The sequence below is a fragment of the Tinamus guttatus genome, unplaced genomic scaffold (assembly GCF_059628265.1).
Source record: "Tinamus guttatus ecotype Peru unplaced genomic scaffold, ASM5962826v1 Tinamus_guttatus_pri_ptg000115l, whole genome shotgun sequence".
In the NCBI taxonomy this organism is placed as follows: domain Eukaryota; kingdom Metazoa; phylum Chordata; class Aves; order Tinamiformes; family Tinamidae; genus Tinamus; species Tinamus guttatus.
The window spans coordinates 9,437,382-9,457,864 of NW_028288649.1; positions in this window are offsets into that span (position 1 = coordinate 9,437,382).

Here is a 20,483-nt window from a genome sequence, read left to right on the forward strand (position 1 = left end):
GGAAATAAAAAATCATGTTTGCCTCTCAGCTTAGAAAATTTTGTTTTGCAAGTATGGCAACAGTGAACTTGTACCGTTGCCTATGCTTGCTTTTTTATTGAAGCACAACTCTGATATTCAGCTGTGTTTTCCGTAGAGGGCAATAGTTACTTCAGTATTTTTTTTCTGATATTCTCCAGCCTGAAAACTTGAGAAATCCTGAACAACCTTGATGCCGAAACGGTGTGGCTGATCTGTGTGTCCTCTTCTTCCCTCCCACTCTGTCTCCATTGACATATCAGGCATATTTTTCCTGTTCCAGGAAGAAGATAGAAAATGGTTTAGCCATGGCCAGACTTCAGAGAACTCTAAAGATTCTTAAACATGATTCCACAGTTCCAGTGACTCTGAAAAGTCCACAATAATATCAGGAGCATAACAATGTCTGGCTTTTCCTGCCTTATTCCAAATGATTTAAGAGAGCTAGTTATATTGCATGTAGACAGGATTGAGAATTATCTTATGTGCTTTTTTGTAAGATTCAGAGCATGGGAGGTTTATGACTAAGGAAAAGTGGCCACCACTTGTGGCCACAATGTACTTCTGATATTCATGACAAAGGAATGAGTCCCAAACTACATTTGATACTTTTATGTTAATTACAGCAATCTGGGAAAGGTTTAACATGAATAAGGACACATTTAGCAAACTTTTTTCATCAAAAAATACTGCAAAACTCGAAAGAATAGTTTCTTTTTTTTTTTCAAAGAAAGCAAAGTCCCTTTTTTTGAGGCTACTAAAGCAGTAGTCTTGATTACTATTCTCTTTAACTTCTGTGGCCTTGCATAACACCCAGGATGAATGACAAGAGAGGAAAGAAAGCTAAGAAAGTGAGACATTTATAGAGTACAATATTCTTCAGCTGTAATTCCTGACACACATGAATTCATTGAATTCATTAATTATAAAATATGCTATTCTTGGATGTTTTCTTTGGAATAAAAATCCATGGTTTTGTAAACAAGTAACTTAGCTGAATAGTATTAGGAGAGTTAACTTAGTCAACTTACAGCTTCTTCTGTGTATATTGTCTATTGCTGTGTACAAACAATAAATTATATCGTCTTTCTGCTGAAGATATCGACCTGATATGTCAGAATTAAGAAAAGATAAAGATCTCTTTATGGAGATTTAAGACTGCTTAAATAAAAAGACATTAAGAAACAATTTCAACTTCATATAATTTTTCTAGTATCTTCTATAACGCTTGCAGAGATTACAAACCTATTATTTACATATGATTCCAAATAATTTAATAAAATTCTTTCTAACTGGTCCTCTCATTCTCAGATTTTGAATTAAAGGCCGATCTTGCTAGCAATTTAGTTTTCATTTTCAGCATACATTTATAGCATGAAAATAAAATTTTTTGAGAACTTTTAAAGCACTTTCTACAGTTTGCACAAGTTTTATTTTTTTTTTCTATGACTTCAGCAGCTAAACACTAACAAGTTTAGGAATGTTCTCATAGGGGAAACTTCCTTGCTTTCTCTGCCACTTTTTTAAAAAGACCATAAGAGTGCAGTTTATTACGTAATGTGGAAATGCAGAAAGATGTGAAGCTTTCACCTATACAGCATTCACTGCAATTGTTTGAAATCACAAATGCACTGATAAATTAGGCCTTATACAAATATCTGGAAGAAATATAGGAAGGCCAGGTCCCTATTACTGCAGTCCAGCCTATGCAGACTGAAATTTCTTATATAACTTGGACATAGGGGGAAACTGTCAACTGGGAGCAAAAGGCATGAACTCTGTAATATGTGCAAATACCATCCTTGAGGTCTAGCCCAAACTTGATTTTCACTCCGAGTAAAGGGCTACTTCACCTTTGTGTTGCTGCAAGACTGATAAACTTAGGAAAACTTATCTTCCCTGTGTCCCTGGTATTTTTCAAGAAAATAAACTATAACAAGGACTAAGTGTTGCCTGTGTGACCTCTGCCCGATGACCCTAATCATGGCCAGGCTTTTACTGCCTGTGATCAGCCAGTTGTGTCCAGCAGTATAGTACTGCACAGATGTTCCTCTCAATATATGTTCTGCCTATGTTGGCTAGGGGAGTGAAAGAACTTGCTTTGCTCCATTCCTACCTTGTCTGTAAATCAGAGATGCTTTGCCCATAAAACAGATAACTATTTTACATAATTACTTAGTAAAATACCAACTGACAATACACAAAAATATGCCAGAAAGTTCTTAAGCTGAGGTTAATAAAATGGTTACTGCACAATAAAATCAACTCAGTGTACGATGACTTGTAAGTTCTTCTTATGATGTTATTGGCTTTTGTTTGGGGGTCACCAGGAGAATAGAGAATTGAGTAATCTCTGCAACAGTTGTGAGTAATGACTCATTTTCTGACCTATCCAAATGCAAGGGTCAAAGTATAAAAATGAAGTTTATTTGGGCTGTCAAAATCCCGTTGTAAGGCAAGATATCATGAACACTAGATATGATGATAAAAAAATTAGAATGATAATAGGTAGAGGCAGCATCTCTGCTGAGATATACACTTCCTTGCCTCAACTAGGTGAGCACTGAGAGCTTCTGTTGGACAAGAAGTGTTGCATTTTTAATAGACAGAAAATATTATGTCAGCCAGGTCATAACTCTGCCTTTAATTACATGAAATGCCTTCAATTAGAAGCTACCTACCTATAGGTTAGAATATATGCAGCCTGCTCAGTTCACAGCAGGTAATCTATTCCATGGAAAGTACATTTCTGTTACAAAAAAAAAAAAACCCTACAATGCATCTATTGTGAAAGGTTGCTAATATGTCATTCATATACAATCATAAACGACTTTAAAAGCACATCGATTCTGTTTATTTTGATTTGAACGATGCTTGTATATTTGAACGTGTAGTTATTTCTTGAAATAACTGGGAGCAGCAATCAAGAGAAAGCGGTTGATTAGCAATTTAAAGCAAAGCAAAATGGAAACATTTTTCATATACTGTCAAGATTTATCCCAAGTACCTCCCATTAAAACAGTATTGCTTACAGTAGCAGGCTGCAGTGATTCACTGCCATATTAATATGCATTGCTGAGTACAAATGAAATCTATATGCAGTTACATAAGATTTTAGTGCCTTATTGTTTATGGCTCTGGTTTGAATATAAGCTTTTCTTTGCATATGACATCATGGTCCATTAGAACATGAAACTTTTCCGAGCAATGTCGAAGTCTCCTTCTCAAGGTCAATGGAATTTACTAACCTGACACCAAAACGAAGGAAGGGGAGCAAAGCACTCAAGCAAGATATTTTGAGCATTCAGCCCATAGCATCTTACCCTAGTGATCAATAACATTCTGGCTTAACATTTATGAGATGAAGCTATATAAAACAATACTTAGAATCATTACAATGTGTATTGTATTAAGGTCCGTGTGAGACTGAACTGCAAAGAGAATATGTAGAAATTTAATAACTTTCAAGCCTCTGTCACAAAAAAATTTATGGGTGGCCATTGCAGAGTTTGGGGTGCCTTTACTGAGCATGTGGCAATTTTGTAAAACTGAGATTTTTTTTTTACCTGGAAATTTTATAATCATTATATATGCTCTTGTAAAAGAGAAGAAACTCATAAAGACATTCGCTTGTGTAATAAATTCTTATAATTAAGAATTTCTTTTTAATTCTTTTTTTAACTCTTAGAAATTTAATTCTTATAATTAAGAGTTACTTCTTCAGGCACAACCTCTAGTCAATCCATCTTCATATGAGCCCCTCTTCTCTAATCAACTCAAGGGCTCTGTGCCTATTTAAAATTTGGATCATATCTTCCCAAAATCTCGTATGTACTGCAAGAGTTGATGCTGAAACTTATTCAGAATTCTAACATCAAAGCAGATACTTGTCATTCTGGGAATATGGGATATCTTCCATTTCATGAATGATATATAAATCCGAGGATTAGCTTTGCTGTGTTTCTTGATGAAACATTTTTCAGAGTAAACATGATGTCTGAGCACATTTCTAGATAAATATCTTTTTACTGTCATTATTTTATATTGATAAATGCCTTTAAAACAATTCCTTGGAAAGTAGTTAATTAAATTTCTGTACTAATCCAACTGTAGCCTTGTTTCACTTTGGAAAGGAACACCATAGATGGACAAAGGATCTTAACATGTAGCTGTTATATCAACTAGAATCTAGATCCTTCAAATGTTCATTAATATTTTAATTTTAAACAGATAAATAGTTCTGCACCACTTTTCTACTTAAAGCTGACAGAAAGTTAAATCTTTGTTTGGGATAGGACTTATTTATGTGTGATCTCAATGTGCTTTCTATCATCTGAAACAGTGTGATAGAATTATCTGTCCAACATCATGTAGATGATCCATACATAAGAGCCAGAAACATGGCTCAAAGAGCTAAATATTACACTAATGTTTATCACTGGCTACATCAGAATTTGCTGATTTTAAATAAAAAAATAAAAATAAAAGGAAGTGGAAATTTAAATTCCTGGTGTGTACGTTTATATTTGGAGACAAGTAAAAATAGGGATTGACATATTAATGATGGTCACTGAATCAAATGGTCTCAAAATACCAGAGCTCGTATTCACCAGGGTTGTTATGTGGGGATAGAAACAACATATGAAGCTCTCTCAAATGGATTAAATATTGAAACAAATGTTAAGATAGCTTACTAGAACTAACCAGTGTGTTTTGAGCCAGGTTTGTGCAAGGTCTTGTCCTCTTTTATGAGGAGACATATAAATAGCTCCTTATACTCTCCCTAAACAAAATGAAGCTGTGGTAATGCTGAGGTCCTGGGAAACTAAGACTGATGAAGCTGTGGTAATGCTGATGCCCTCCTAAAGTAGGGCTGAAATGTGCTCCTGACAGACTATCTATAAATCTACTCATTGCTGTGTTATGCTTAAATTCTGAATACTGTGGAATAAAAAAATACTGTAATCTGGTCATATGGCTAGCTTTCAGTTTTTTTGCTACAAAAGCAAGTTAGATACTGCATCTGAAAAGCTGAATGTGGTATGGGACTATAAAAGATCATTCCATAGAACTTACTTATATCCACAATATAGCAAAGATATCAAAATTTACGTATATTCCACATTAGAAGATCATACAGTTTTGCTGACGTGCTGGTATCAGGATATCTCTTTGTATTGGTGTGGGAAACATTCTTGAAAGAAAAAAAGGGGGAAATCTTAGGAAGGAGTATGCTGAGAGTTTGCTCTGGAACTGAGAGTGCTAAAGTCTCCACTAGTGTAAGCAAAGCATTAATTCCTTTTTCCATTGTGTGATGTTTTATGATAAATTCTATAGTCTGGGTTTGTTCCATGTTTTGGAGGCACTGAGTATTTTGTGTTAGCTTGCAGCCTCATCTGACAACACGACTGATTCTGAAGGCATGATTAGGGAGTCAGCATACTTTCAAGGGATTGGACAATCTAGCTTGAAATGGGGATTTTCAGGCCATGCCTACATTAGCAAGAAGAGTAGTTCAAAAAGAGCAGATCTAGACAATTTTAAAAAAAAAATATTAAAGACTGGATGCCCTCCTTACACTGCAAGATAGCGGGGTAGGTTGTCATGGGAGGAAGTAGTCTCCAGACAGTGCTGTTCCTGTGGATCAAGTGTCCATGGGAGCATCTTCTGGGTTATTTCGTCTGAAAATAATGCCGTTTGCTCTAACAGTGTTTTGTGACACAAATTAAAATATAGTAAGTGGAGGTAAATGAAAGATTTGCCTCAAAAATTAATTCCTGATCATGAACTGATAGATTCGTCTTCAGATATAGAACACAAAAGTAGCATTCAGTTTCGGAGGGGTGATGCAGGTTATAAGAACCAAAACCATTCTCTTCTCATGCCCAGATCATATTACTGAGTGGTCTAACAAAAGACAAAGTGGATGGAGGAGGTGAAAGAGAGCTGTGACTTCTTTCCTGTGTTTCTAGTGAGGCACCATTCAAATTCATTCAACCACTATGGTCTTATGTTTTCCCTATAAAAGCAAATGAAATGCTTAGCTTTTTCAGTTCTTCATTGTGAGAACTTTTGACAACTCTGAGCATTATACAACTTGTAGTCAGAGCATATAAAATTTAGGACCTCTTGTTTCCCATTTAGTCAATGTAGGAGTATCCAAGGGTAGCTCAGATGACTTAAACTTGATGCCTAGTGAATACTTCTTGTATTCTATTGGTGAATATCATTACCTAAACCACTAAATATTATTAATAACAAGGGAATTTTTAAAAATAAATTTAAATTAATTTCAAACTGCTTTTCCATGAACAGGCTCTTAAACTTTAACATGGGTGTCCATGGGTCAGTGGAACCTGCAAAAATATTTGTTGCAGGCACATTTGCTGGAAAGGATGCTTCTTTTCAAAGAGGTCAGATAAGGATAAGTATGAAACTACGGTATTAGGTCATTTTAAAAGGACGAAAATCAAATTTCAAAAGCAGAAAGAGTAAACTGTAAAGAAAGTAAATGGGAACAGCATTTACTGGATGATTTTAAGTAGAGCAAGAGGTATGAAGCCAGATGTGTGGACACATTATCCGCTTTTGCATCAGTACCAGCTTTAGATGGCCTGACATTAAATTCTACTGCATCCTCCATTCTTCTTCCTCATCTCCACCAAATTATTCATTGCTGCAATGTTGAGTTCCTAGGGAAACATTCAAAGAACTAGGAGGACAAACACTCTACTAGAATGTACCATTTTTAGAGTATGTGAAATTTTATTTCTGAACAACTTGGCAGTGTCCTTATTTTCCACTTCAGTGATTTTCTTTAATCACTTCTCCTTTTTGTGTGTCTAGTTTTTGAAGTTTTTTTTCCTTCTCTTTCTCTCCTTCAGCTCCTTCAACTTGTGGCCATGGTGCAGAATGCTGATGAGCAAGACTCGTCTCCAGCCAGGTAATCATTTTGCGCACCAACACTGTATTTCTAACAGAAATTTGTAGACTGAGGAAAACAATAATAGCATCTGATTTGACCTCGTTGCAGGTGCATCCACTATTCAGCTTTTTTTTCTGTGCTGAAAGCTCTTCGGACAGGATTTGCCATAGCACAGATTGTGCTATTCCCTATCTCCATTTTAGTTCAGCATAATATCATAAAACAGGCTTTAATGGACATGTGGAATGATACAGCGGTGCTGTACTGTTACCATATAATGGGAATCTGTGCATAACTATTCACTGAGTAAGATCCCCAGCTGATGTAAATCTGTATAACTCCTGGGAGATTGAAGTATCTCTAGTGAGATCAGACATCATTACTTAAGTAGAAAAATGACTTTTAGCTGGCATTCACTTTTATGAAAAATCACGTGCACGAGTAAAAATTCAAAGGGTCTGTATCTTAAAATTCTTTCTGCTTTTGAAGTGTGTTTTAAATGAAGAGCCGATTAGTCACATCCCTAAGTACCAGCTTCTTTTTTGCACTCAGGTATTTAGAATTGCTAGTTTTGTTTCATAGCTGCAGCTCAACTATGGGTGTAAATTGAATGCACAAAGGAGAAGCTGCCCTTACAAAAACACAATCCTAAGTGTAAATATGAATTTCATTACATTAATGTTATATAGTTGTATGGTTCAGGAATAACAATGAAATTTGAATACCTTGCAAGTCATGAGTTAGTCTATTTTTGTTATGGTGGGAACATTAGACTAGGCTTGTGGGAAAAATAAAAAAATGAATTTAATTTGTGATTTTGCAGAAACATTCATAGTCTTTCAGCACTGGTAATCTTCCATTTTATAAAACTATATTATTTTGTTTTCTTTCACAGCCACAGCATGAAAAATGCTTTATATCAATCATTTCACTTTTTGTTTCACAAACAAAAATGGCTGTACATTTAACTAACGTGTTGCAATGGAAAGTCAATAGTGAGGAAGAATGTTGCCAATATGACAAAGTGGGTGCTGGGACAAATTTGACAGAGATGATCTGTATTTTCTCTCAATCTGCTTGCACTGTAAAGACATGTAATGTTCTGGTATTGGAATCTCTACCCCCTAACAGAGACATTCAGAGACATAGATTACTTACAATCAAGAAAACTACATAATTTCTTCGTTCTTTGCCAATTTTCCAGATATTACAGGATAATACAATTAAATTTCTCAACAGGTGGTGTTCTTCTAAAACTGAAGATTTCTGCTCCTGTCTGTAGGTAAGGAAAGACTGATGACAGTATATTCATATAGATTGTCTATTTAGATATATCTCAAACCAAAGGGACTTTGTAAGTGTATTTGAATGTCTAGAGAAGGTGCCAGATAGGAACACTGTTTTGGATGTAAACAATGTGCATTACAAGGGTAATTTGCCTTTTTTTTTTTTCCTTATGAAATGAAATTAAATTTTTGCACAGGGAGGATCTGAAATGGAAGAAGCAATTGAATGTTGAATACATAGTTGAATGCATGGCTGATTTCCCCAGATTGGCAGCCTCTGGTAATGCTGTTCTTGAAAATAAAGTTACTCATGGGAAATAAAGATACTCATGGGAAAATGTGGATCCATGGCTGACATTTTGTACTCTGCTTAGTTACATACTAATGGTCAGCAGAAGAATGACCTGAGGAGCTGATGGTTTAACAGAGAAAAAGAAGAAGAAAAAAAAGAGGACGCAAAGTGCTAGGTTTGTAAACAGGCAAGATCCTCCGAGAAGCTTGTCTATGTAAGAAAATGATGCAGCTTTCTTTTTTTTTGATGTAATTAAGGGAGATATGCACAAGATGGGCTGAACTCAAATTGAAAACCACCTCAATAAAATATTTGGAAATTTACTATATGTTTTGGGATAAGAACTCAAGAGATAGTGAAAATAACAGCATGCTGATACAAGTAACTAAAGAAAATGTTATGTTAGAAGAGACCATCAAAACAAATTGTTAACTATTTAATGTTTTTCTTTCCTTCTTCCTCATGACTTATGATTCATCTTTTCCAGGAGAATTTCTTCAGATATGCCCCAACTGTAAACACAGCTCAAGACTGCATTCTCATGAGATACTTGAAACTTCTCACTTGAAATTTCTAAAAACTTCTAAAGAGTATCAAGAAGCTGTCCCTTTTCAAATGGTAGTGAGTATGTGGAGCTGTTTTCTGCTGAGATACAGTTGCCAGATTCAGGAGGAAGATGAAATATATGCCTAGAACTTCAGAAAATCCAAGAGCCCATATCATTGTGTTATGCTTATTTCCTGCAGCAAATCATAAAAAAAAAATCTTTTTTTTTAAAGTCCAATTTTTCTAGAACTACAACTCTATCTTAATTAAACATCTGGTTATTTGTTTAAACCTTTAGGATCTTGTTCAAATTATAGACCCTTTTTTTTTTTTTTTAATTCTGCATCTTTCCTACAACAAACACTTGCGGAGTGAACTGATAGAGAAAGTTGGAAGCAAAACACTGACTCAGATGCCATAATCAGTCTGGTCTCAGGTGTTAGTGAGCCATGATCACTTCCTTGTACCAAACAAACCCCTAACAAAGCTGGTATCACCAATCTTAAGGATTAACTCCCCCAGCACTGGAGCATAGTTATTTATTGTTGTTCCTTGTCATGGTCTCCATCCCTCTTTCAAATTGTATTTTCCCATTGCAAGAGTCTCATGCCACATTGAAAGATGTTTTGCTTGAGCATACTTTAATCAGATATGCTCTATTCTCACAGAAACAGACATTGATGGAAAGCTTTCCATCTTATCACTGATGGAAAGATCCTCTCCTGCCATAGCATGAATTTCCCAGGATCTTCTTGTCTGGTAAGAGTCATTTGTTGCCTGTGACCTCAGCTTTTGTCAGTGATAGGGACTCTTCACAGAAACATGAATTTGGAGTAATTTACTACTCTTAAACACTAGTGGGATTTTACCTATATTTTGACATGAGTCGTGATTGTTTTCCTTTTCAAATCGATGATGTTTTTATCATATGGTACCTCGATAATCCTTTCCTACTTTGTTCTGTTGAAGTTTGTAACAGGCTGATGTAATTCCAAAATGATTTTTTTTTCTCCTCAATGGATTATGCACTCTCCCCAAAATCCTCCTCTTATCTGATTTGCTGCCATTTTTTTCTCATCTGGAACAGTCAACATGTTTTCATCAACTAGTCACTTTAAAATATCTCTGAGTCATCTAAATGTAGCCCTGTTCAGATTTCTGGTTGTAGATAAGTCTATTAGTTATCTTCTCAGATTTGTCCAAAACTGTTACCTAAGTATGGTCAACCTCTATTTCAAGTTTAGATAGTTTCTGATTGATAGTTATGTTTCTGTAGCAATGTATGATAGATGACACCAGTACTGTAGTGCTTTACTTGGAAATTTTTATGTGAATGCTTCTAAATACTGAGCTATCATGCTGTTTTAGTGCAATGTGCTTTTGCATGTATTGTGTCCCCTCCGCATATTAGAATCATGCTACAAAAATAAAACTACAGATTTTTTTTTTCTGGAAACCTCTATTGATATAAACTAACTTCACAAGGTGACCTCTTCAGATTTGTTCTGGCTTTCCACATACTACAAGTACAATATCAGTGAGGTTTTATTTTCTGTTTCAGAATTGATATGGTAGAATATTTGCTTCACCTCCAGGACGGAACTTGAACTTTCTGATGGTATATGGATTGTGAAGACTTTCAAAACTGCAGTAGATAATATCTGTTATACTGTGATACTGCACTGTGTTACTGCTGAAAATCACCTGTGTTATTTTGACAAGGAATGTGAGATTTTGTTTTGTTGGATAGAGTTGTTCTTGTTCACTCTAGAGTTGTGAGAATAGCTTTTTATTTTTTTGAGTTTTCTTTGACTCATTATTGTTCAAGCTTGCAGACCTTAGAGGAGAGTGTGCTGTCGCAGAACAGGCATGGACAGTCTTTCTGTCTAAGCTGTTGTTAAATCCATTTTGCTCTGAATCTTCAACAAATTTGTCATTCCTTGGCATGGAGATTATCTCTGCTTGTGAAGCAAATTGAAGCAAATGTCTATTGCTTTCCAGCAAGGTCAAATCAAACTCCCTTAGCAACCTTTTTTTTCAGTTCGATATAATCAACATTAAACACAGAGTGTCTCTGGTCATGTTTTCTTCAGCATTGCAATGAATGCTGGTTATAGCTTTTTGCCTCGGATCGGTAGAATGCTCCTTTTCTATCTAGCTATGAAAGAAAGCAGAATGGCTAGTGTTCAAACACAATATTTTTTAGCATTACACCATTTTCTAAGCTTGGTATGACTTCAGCCATTTTATGTTGGCTGCACGACAAAAACTCCAGAGCCTCCCCTCCCACTGTGTATAAACAGATATTTTGGAATATCCTTTTTTATCCACTCCTAAGACTATCATAGAGCTGCGGAGCTGTTGTTTCTATTGTCAGTTCTCAGCAGGATTCCTAAGATAAAATGGGGTAGAGCTGCAGCCCTCAATATTTAAGAAACAGTGTTCTTTTCTGGCTGCTTTACATTGGCCTCGTTTTTATGTACTTCGTGTACTCATATCTCAGACAAAACAATCATTCCTTTCTTCACATAGACAGAAGATATGGCCAATAATATGTTATGTTTTCTACATTGTTGCATTTTTTGTTTATTAGGAAACAAGAACAGGACCAAGGCTGAGACAGGCTTCACTTTACTGGAAAACGGACAACAATGACTTTTACGTTAAAAAAAAAAAAAGACTCCGAAGAGGTATTTGTGCCAAGCCGGAGACCTTTTCCAAGTAACAGCTGTTTTTTGACTACACATAAATTTAAGAATACACAATAATAGCTATAAGCACTTTTTTTCCTTCATACACCTCTAGATCTAGTGAGATCTAGCTCTTACTGCCTAATAAACATATATAGTTGCTGAGAGTAATCTTATTTTTCTTTTCTGACTTTTATATACTGTATGTAGTCCAGAAACTATAGCTTGATAGTCAAAGTGACTAACTTCTTTCACTCATGAGCTGATTTTATGGATGATCTGGCTCCATAAGCAGTAGAGTTTGTGAGGAGGCAGATTACAGCGTGACAGAGGGGCATCCCTCAGTGCTCCAGAAGCGTTCTTTTGCCAGCTCAGAGTATAAATGCCCGGTTATCCAGAACAACATTTATAATCTGCTGGTCTACAAACATGACACTACAGAGGTGAATAGGGCATTTAGATCACATCTAAACTTGAAGGCCAAAGAGTACTTACAAATTCCCAAGCATGAGTGCATTCTTAGTTAGATCCCAGCACTATTTTGGTGTACACATATATAAGTCAACTTTTTTTAGCCTTCATTTCTCTGAAAAACAAAATTAAGCATATATATCTCATGAAATTCGTAGTATTATTAATATTTAATCCTTGATTTGGGGAAGCAGAATCCCAAGGACCACTGTATCTGGTCCCAAAGAGCAGTATGAATACCTTATTAAAGTTTTAGGATACAATCTGATCAAAGTATACAACAAACATCCTGAAATTTGGGTGAGAAGGCCAAACCTAGGGATCCAGCACATTTATCTTTGACAGGAAACCCAAAATTTTCAATATGACTTTGAGAAAGTCTTTTATAACGCTCCTGTCTTTTATTTCTCCAAAATGTTCTATAAGGGAATGTCAAATACATTTCTTTGGAGCCAAACACAGCATATATGAGTTGGTCCTTCCCTATATAAATATAATCCTCTTTCTCTCTAGTAATTGGAGTTGTTCAGCTTTTGTAACAAAGCACTGAGCATAATAAGCAATTGAAACTCAGATTACTGGTCTTGAGAGAATATTTTACCAAATATTATTCAAGATGAAAAATTCTAGTGAGAAATATTTCTAAAGAGAAATATAGAAAATAGAATATCTCCCATTTTATTATTCTTCCCTTTTTAATCCTTTACTGTATATTTAACTGTTTTTTTAACTGATGAACAAAATTACATTTATGACTTCAGTATAAATTGCTGGACAAATACCCAATTGAGCTCCAATCTTTATAAGTCCTTTAAATTTCCAGTTTATAATGCAATGATTGTTTTATTAGTAGTTCATCTAGATAAACTTTCTTGAAAAATGTGGGGTTTTTTCTTATGTTGCTTTTTGCTTCTTTACACCCACAAATAACAACCTTTACAGAAAGGATCAAAATATTCAGTTGATCATGTTCAGAAAGAGTCTCTTCTGTGCAGTCACACAGTTTTGGAGCATCTTGAATGACTGTCACTTAAAAAGGTTGTAACTTTCCTGGTTTATTAGAAACAGCTGGCAGATACATCAGAGGCGTCACCGGGATTATTGCTTTGAAGCAGATGTTAAGCAGAATGGGGCAATAACAGCTGTTGTAATTAGAGGTATTGTGGACCTATTTCTGCACATCTCTGTCTCAACATTACAATTATCAAGCCAGAGACCAGACAGCAATATACTATTTTTCCACATATTCAAGAAATTTAATTTAACATAACAAGCATAAGAATGTGCTTTTTCTTACAGTTTCTCTGATTTCTGAAGTAGCTTAAACAACCAAAAAGTTAAATGAGATCTTATATTTATTTCAGCTGATTTTTTTTCACTTTAGCCACTTTCACTGTGCTTTTTCTTATAGTTTATCTAAATTCTGAAGAACCTTAGACAACCAAAATTTAAATGAGATCTTACATTTCAGATTTTTTTTCTTTTTTTTCCCTTTAGGCTAGGATGTATATTCTACATATGTATATCCTTTAAAAATGATTCCAAAATATTTTTATTGCCCACTATAGAGTTTTATTTATTTATACGTCTAGCAAGTAGGATGCACCTAGAAATGATGTGCTCATCTTTTAATAGAAGTAGAGCCACATAATGCCCAGCTGTCTGGTCTACAGGGGAAAATGTTTTCCTAAAAATTTGCAACTAAATACCAAAGAGAACATGTTATTACATAACATCCTCCAAACCCGTTAACACAAATCTACTAATCCTTCCTGCTCCATGACAAATATTTCCTCATTACTTATCAACACTTAAAATTCATGGAGTCTTTTTACTGATTCACAGTTAGAGAATGAAGACAAATGACAAGTTTTGTTCTGCAGAGGCTCTGCAATGTCTTTTATAAGGAAGATGTTGAAAAACAGCTAGAGTCTGATTGGCCAGCGCACATTAAAAGAATCAACAACATGGTTTTATCCACTGGTCAAACCCTTTCTGGAAGTCACTGGAACTGACAAAATGATTGGAAGCGGTTATTGAAGAAATAGCCAAAAGGTGGAAATTAGGCAGTTCTGGTTCATACTTTCACAACTGTATGTCCCCTTCCCCTACGGACTTAAAAAGTCTTCACTAGCTTTGGCTGAGATTTCTGTTCACATACACTCATAACTCTACTCAGCTGAGTGTATTTTAGACAGCTGTAGTTTGAAGATATTTTAGGTAACCACATCCATGTCTTTACCAAAGTAATACCAAAGAAGGGTTTTTGTTGTTATACCAAAGAAGAGTTTAAGTAAGTGCTGAAAGGAGGCACTGGTATAACCTAACTCTGCTCAGAGGCATTCTGCTTGAAACTTTTTGGTTCCCAAAATAAATCACACGCATACTTCATCAGCTATGAAAGCAAGATATGTCAGCTCCAAGTCAGGCTTTTTGAATGTTGTGAATGTCTTTTTTTCAGTTTCACTTCTGAATCAAATCACTAGGACAAAGTGGGGGATAGTGGAAGGGGGAGAAAGGAAGAATAATGTTTAAACAAAAATTATTCTCTCTCTCTCTCTCTCTTTTTTTTTTTTTTTTAATAGAAATACTAGTGATGGATGTTAGGAAAAAGGTTGAAGCACACCACTACTTTTTTGCCTCCACCTCCAAAAGCAAAGCTTCCTCTTAGGTCTGTTGTGTACCATCATAGTTAAAAGGAAAGAATAGAAAAAAAATGGGGAAGGAACAGCTTAGGGAAATTTTAGAGAAGCTGGATATAATCAAATCCATAGATCCAGAAGGGATTCCACAAAAGGTTCTTACAGTGTCGCTGTGACTGCAAGACTATTTACTATCTGTGAAAAATAATACATGAGTAAAGAATGTCCCTGAAATCTGGCAAGAAGCTGTTTTACCCATTTTGAGAAAGGAAAGGAGGAGGATGCAGAGAGATATAGGTTAGCCATCTTCATCTCGGTCACTAGAAAGATCATAAAGTATATTCTCTTGGAATCCATTTCCAAGGACATGAGGAGAAGGTCACTGGCCATGGGCAGCATACATTTACCAAGGGCATGCCACATTTGATGAAGCTAAATACCTTCTAAGATAAAACAATCATCAGCTATGTGGACGAGAAAAGGCCAATGGATATAATACACCTTTGCCATTAATAAGACCCTTGAAACAGTATTCCTTTCTACAAGCTGAAAGCTAGAAAAAGAAGAACTGTTAGACGGGTTAAAACTGTCTGAACCACTAAGGCTGGAGAGATCAATGTCTCAATGTTCTTCTGGCCACCAGTTATAAGAAGACATGTACTGTGGGGCTGGCCCTTGGGTCAGTGTCTTCATCAGCAAGCCAGATGATGACAGAACCTTCAGGAAATCAATGGATGAAGGGAAATGACTGGAGAAAATGACTTACATAACAGAACATTGGGCAGAGCAATGGCCCCAGACAACTTTAATAAACCTGTGGAGTAAACCACAAGATACCTCGCTCAGTTCAACAAAGAGAAGTCCAAAGCTCTGTATCTACATCAGGAGGAGCCCAGGTACAGGTACAGTCTAGGAGCCTAGTGGCTAAGCAGAAGCCCTAATGAAAGGGCTTGGCAACATAGAATGCCAGGCTCAATATGAACTAAAAAATAAAACGAACCACATACTAGGCTACATTAGGAGTATGGTCAGTAGATTTGAGTTAATGATTCCTTTCTACCTGGTTCTAATGAAGCCATGCCATGTGTCTAATTCTGCCTAGCCCAGTCCAAGAGAAATCCTGAGAGACTAGAGATGATTGATTGGAGGTCAAAGCCTATAGCATATGTCCTGCAAGAAGTGGTGAAGAAATGATTAAGGAGTAATTTAATGGCAGATTTCAGCTGCTTAAAACACAGTTGCACAGAGAATAGTGCTAAACTTTTCTCAATACTGGCAGGCAAGGTGCTATAATTTTCACTTTAGGAAGTTAGGAAGTTTCTTTGGGTGCAAGAAGAACTTCTTTCACCAGGAGAGTATTACACCACTGGAATCCGGAAAGTTTGTGAAATCTCTCTAAGGTTAGCATTTTCAAGATTCAGCTAGAAAAAGTTACAAAAAATCAAGTCTAACCTAGTGCTAGTCATGGTCCTGCTGTGAACAGGAGGGTTGACTAGGTGACCTTCCTAGGTCTCTTCTAGCTAACATTTTCATTAGTTATATGACAACATTCATGCAAAATGTCTCTAGGCTTGCCAAAAATAAAATAAAATAAAATAAAATAAAATAAAATAAAATAAAATAAAATAAAATAAAATAAAATAAAATAAAATAAAATAAAACAAAACCTAGGTGGAACTGTATGGCAATGAATCAAATTCAAGAATTGGATTAGATTTGAATAGGAAATTAATTTTATGAAGGACACCGCATTTGCAGTGCATTTGCAAAAACACGTATTAGCTATCCTGTGTAGATGAGAAATATCCTGATCCAGCAGAACGTGCCTGTCCATCCTGTAATTAAACACTTTTCATGATTTCCGGCACTGACATACACTGGCATGTACATAAGGAATGCAGATTTGGGCTTGTGAACTTCCCATACACAAGTGGGTGTCCCACATATTTTCTCTTTTGCCCGCATCAAGGGTCTGTAATAAGCAGCCTTTGGTGAAAAAGTGGCAGGCTGCTCAGCTGCATACCTTTTCCCCAAATTCCCAGAAACTTTCACTACTTTTTGTCTGAGGTCTATATTCAGATCAAATGCTCAAGCCTCTGTGCGCTTTTGCCTGAGGCCTGATGTGACTATTTCAGACAGCTGTAGTTTGGAGATGTTATAGTTAGCCACATAAATGACTATATTAGTCTATCTGATGCCAAGCAAGGTATAAATGGCAAGGGGGAATTAGTGTGCAACTTAAAATGCCCGGAGGCATTCTGCCTGTATTGGCAAAGGCATATAGAATGTCTTTATTGTAAAAAAAAGGAGTAACATGCAAAGCATAACAGAGCCAAAATTGGCCAGAAACTTTGTTTCCTCGATTTTGTTGCTGAATCTCACTGACCCATGATTTTTCAGATATGTTGTCAGATCCTCAGCGCTGTCAGATAATGATAAAATCTTTTTTTTTTCTGTTTACTTGTTTTAAAACATTAAAATGAATTAAAAATATATACTCTGTGTGTCCTTTATCTTTCAGAAGTATTACAGCAGATTGACTGCCTTTCATGGAGGTTTGCCCAAGAGGCTGTGCAGAGGTTCTTTGTGATTTCAGACAGTGATAAAGTGTGAAACAAACAAATTTTTGACTTGAGAACCATCATTTTTAATGGTCTATCTACTGTGATAGAAATGAACTGACTGAAATATTAAATCATGTGTTGTGTTTCTGATCTATTGAGCAGGGATGATTGTCATCTTTTATTTATTTATTGTTGCTATTGAAGGAAGGTTTAATGAAATGAAAATAATGAGATGAAAAGAGATAATGGGACAAAAAAGTCAACTCTCATTTTCTCTTCTTCAGGCAATCTTGTACTCAACACTAGTACTTGATCTCTGTTGAAGATGTGCCACATATGCATTTATTTATTTTTCATTATCTGGACATAAGAAAGAAAGAAATATTGTCTTCTATTTAGTTTATAATTCATACTGTGATTGTGCCTGCAGCCTTGGTGATCATTAGGACATATTTTATTTTTAAACAGGAAATGTTCTTAGTTAAATCAACTATTTAGACCTCCAACACTTCTTTACATCTTTAGGATCTGACCTTGGTCTCTCTGCATCAATGTATTGACTCATACATTGAGTCAATGTATGAGACATCTGGATAAGGATTTTATACTTTTTTTTTTTTTTTTGGTCTAATTTGACTGTCTTTATTGCCTTTGCACCTGACCAGGTAGGCACCAGCAATAGAATAGCAATAGAAGAATTTGTTCTTTTGTTGCTCTATGACAATTGTCTAGTCATAGTCCCATTCACAACTCCTCTGCCCATTCCTCAGACACCATGCCACAATGGGGAGGTAACTGTGATATTCTTTGTGCCTTTTTCTCCATCTTTCTCATAATAATGGTTACTTTCATGTACCTCACAAGAAAAAACATAAGGTGTGTGTGATTTAAAAAAAAAAAACACCTTGCCTTTAGTCAAAAGCTTCTAAAAAGTTTTTTTTTATGTTATCATACAGCCTGACAATAATGTAACATATTCCAGGATGTACCATATTTCCTCATTTGAATGGGGTGTGTTTAAGTTGGCACATGCTGAACTGTATCCAAGGACTATATCCATAGGTTATGTTAGCAATTATTTATGATGTTATGTAATCTTCTTAAGTACATACAAATTGCTGCCATTCAACAATCTTTTTATTGCTATTACCAATATTAAATTGCCTATAGTTCATACAGTTCATGGCTTGCAGACCACAAATGACAAGGAAAAAGGTATAACAGGGCTGTGTCTGCCACAGACTATTATATATCAGAGAACACAGATATTTTTAAAAGAAGGAGCCCACAATTCAACTGCTATCTGACTCTGAAAATCAGTTTGTTCATCTATCACTAGTAAGTTCTGCTCAGACTCTGTCTTGAAATAGTTCTCTGCAGGGAATGAACTGCTCAGTGGGATAGTTACCACGCAAAGGAAAAATAAGCCCATAGATCCATAATCTTATACACGTATCCACAGCATGAATAAGAAATAGTGTTTCGCCAAAAGCCTCTTCTTTTCTTTATAAAATACTTATGAAGAGAGAGATTGTACCATCTTAAGTGAACTGTGTGTTCATGAACTATTTTTCACCTAAGAGAAAGTCTTGCCTTTATCACCAGAACAGTTAGATCCCATTCAAATTTCACATACTGTCCTTCCAAAATTCCTCAGTTGCTGTTCCTAGAGAAACCACCTTTATATATGAGAGGGTGCATTTTCTTTTATAAACTTCCATGCCCTCCTCCACACACAAATTGTAGTCTTTTTACAGAGCATAGATAGGAATGCCAATTACTGACAATTGCACTGCTTTAGCTATGTTAGCAGATATTTCCAGTAGCAAATCTGTCCTGAGAGTGGATATTCATTGTTTTTATACCTGCTGTTCTCATTGCAAATTTGCTTTTAAGAATACATTTATTCCTGCAGATATCTTTGCTTTCAGCATAACCTTTGTTGTTAGTATCTGGAAACAAAGTCACCCCCCCATTGCTTTGTCAGCACATTGCCTCGTTATTCAGAATGTACCCGATGTACAGAAGTAGTACATTTTCAGGATAACAAATGTAAATAAATTGGAAAATGACACAAATTGTGTCCCTTGTCAAGGTAACACTAATAAGAGGAATGGAAAATAACAGGCAGTGAGCTGATGTCACAAGGTTGTCTAGTCTTTTTACATTCGTCAAGGTTATAATCAACTGATGCAGGAGTTATAAAATCAAATTTCTCAGCTGCTCTGCAGTTTTATTAAACGTCATAGCTAACCATAAGTGTTGATCAGTATCTACCCAGAAAACAATTAAACATACTGATGATACATATTCATTTAGCAGTCTTACAGAGAGATGTCCAGAGATATAGAGCATTGTTAATGTTTTTAATTCAGCTTCTAACTTAAGAATCACTTCAACGCAGCCATTAAAAAACAACAACAACAACAACAAAACACTTTTGAGCATGTTTTTAGCTCACTTCTGTTTCTAAGAACCATGGTGGGACGGCAGGGGAATGGGTGGGGGTACCCAATCTTGGTTTCTACCTGGACCCCACGTGACATTGTGGCACCCACAATGCTCCCAGCACAAAATTTCCTAATGGCAGAAGGTGGCAAAAGCCAAAGTAAACCAAAATGTTGGGAACACCTTAAATATGTTGATGTAAAATCATATACTTATGTAATGAGGAAGACATTCACTCAAAAGTAAAGCACTCTCACTCAAGATTCTGCCAAGAATTATGCAGATGCTTAATGATTAAGTACTATGAGTACTCCCACTGAAGTCAATAGGGCTATTCACAATGCAGAAAGTCAAGAGTGCTCATAATTCTTCAGGATAAGGGCTATTATACTAAAATCATTGTGGAAAATGCAACTTTGGGCCCAATTATACTTATTTGGGTATCCATCTTAAAAGATTGCTCTAGTTTAATGAGTAGACATTTCCTTAAAATGTAATTTTAACTCCAAGTTTCCTCATTTATAGCACTTGGATTTGGAGGATAATTACAGAATCCTTGTTATGCATTTTATCTTAAATTATTGATGAGCACTGTCAACTT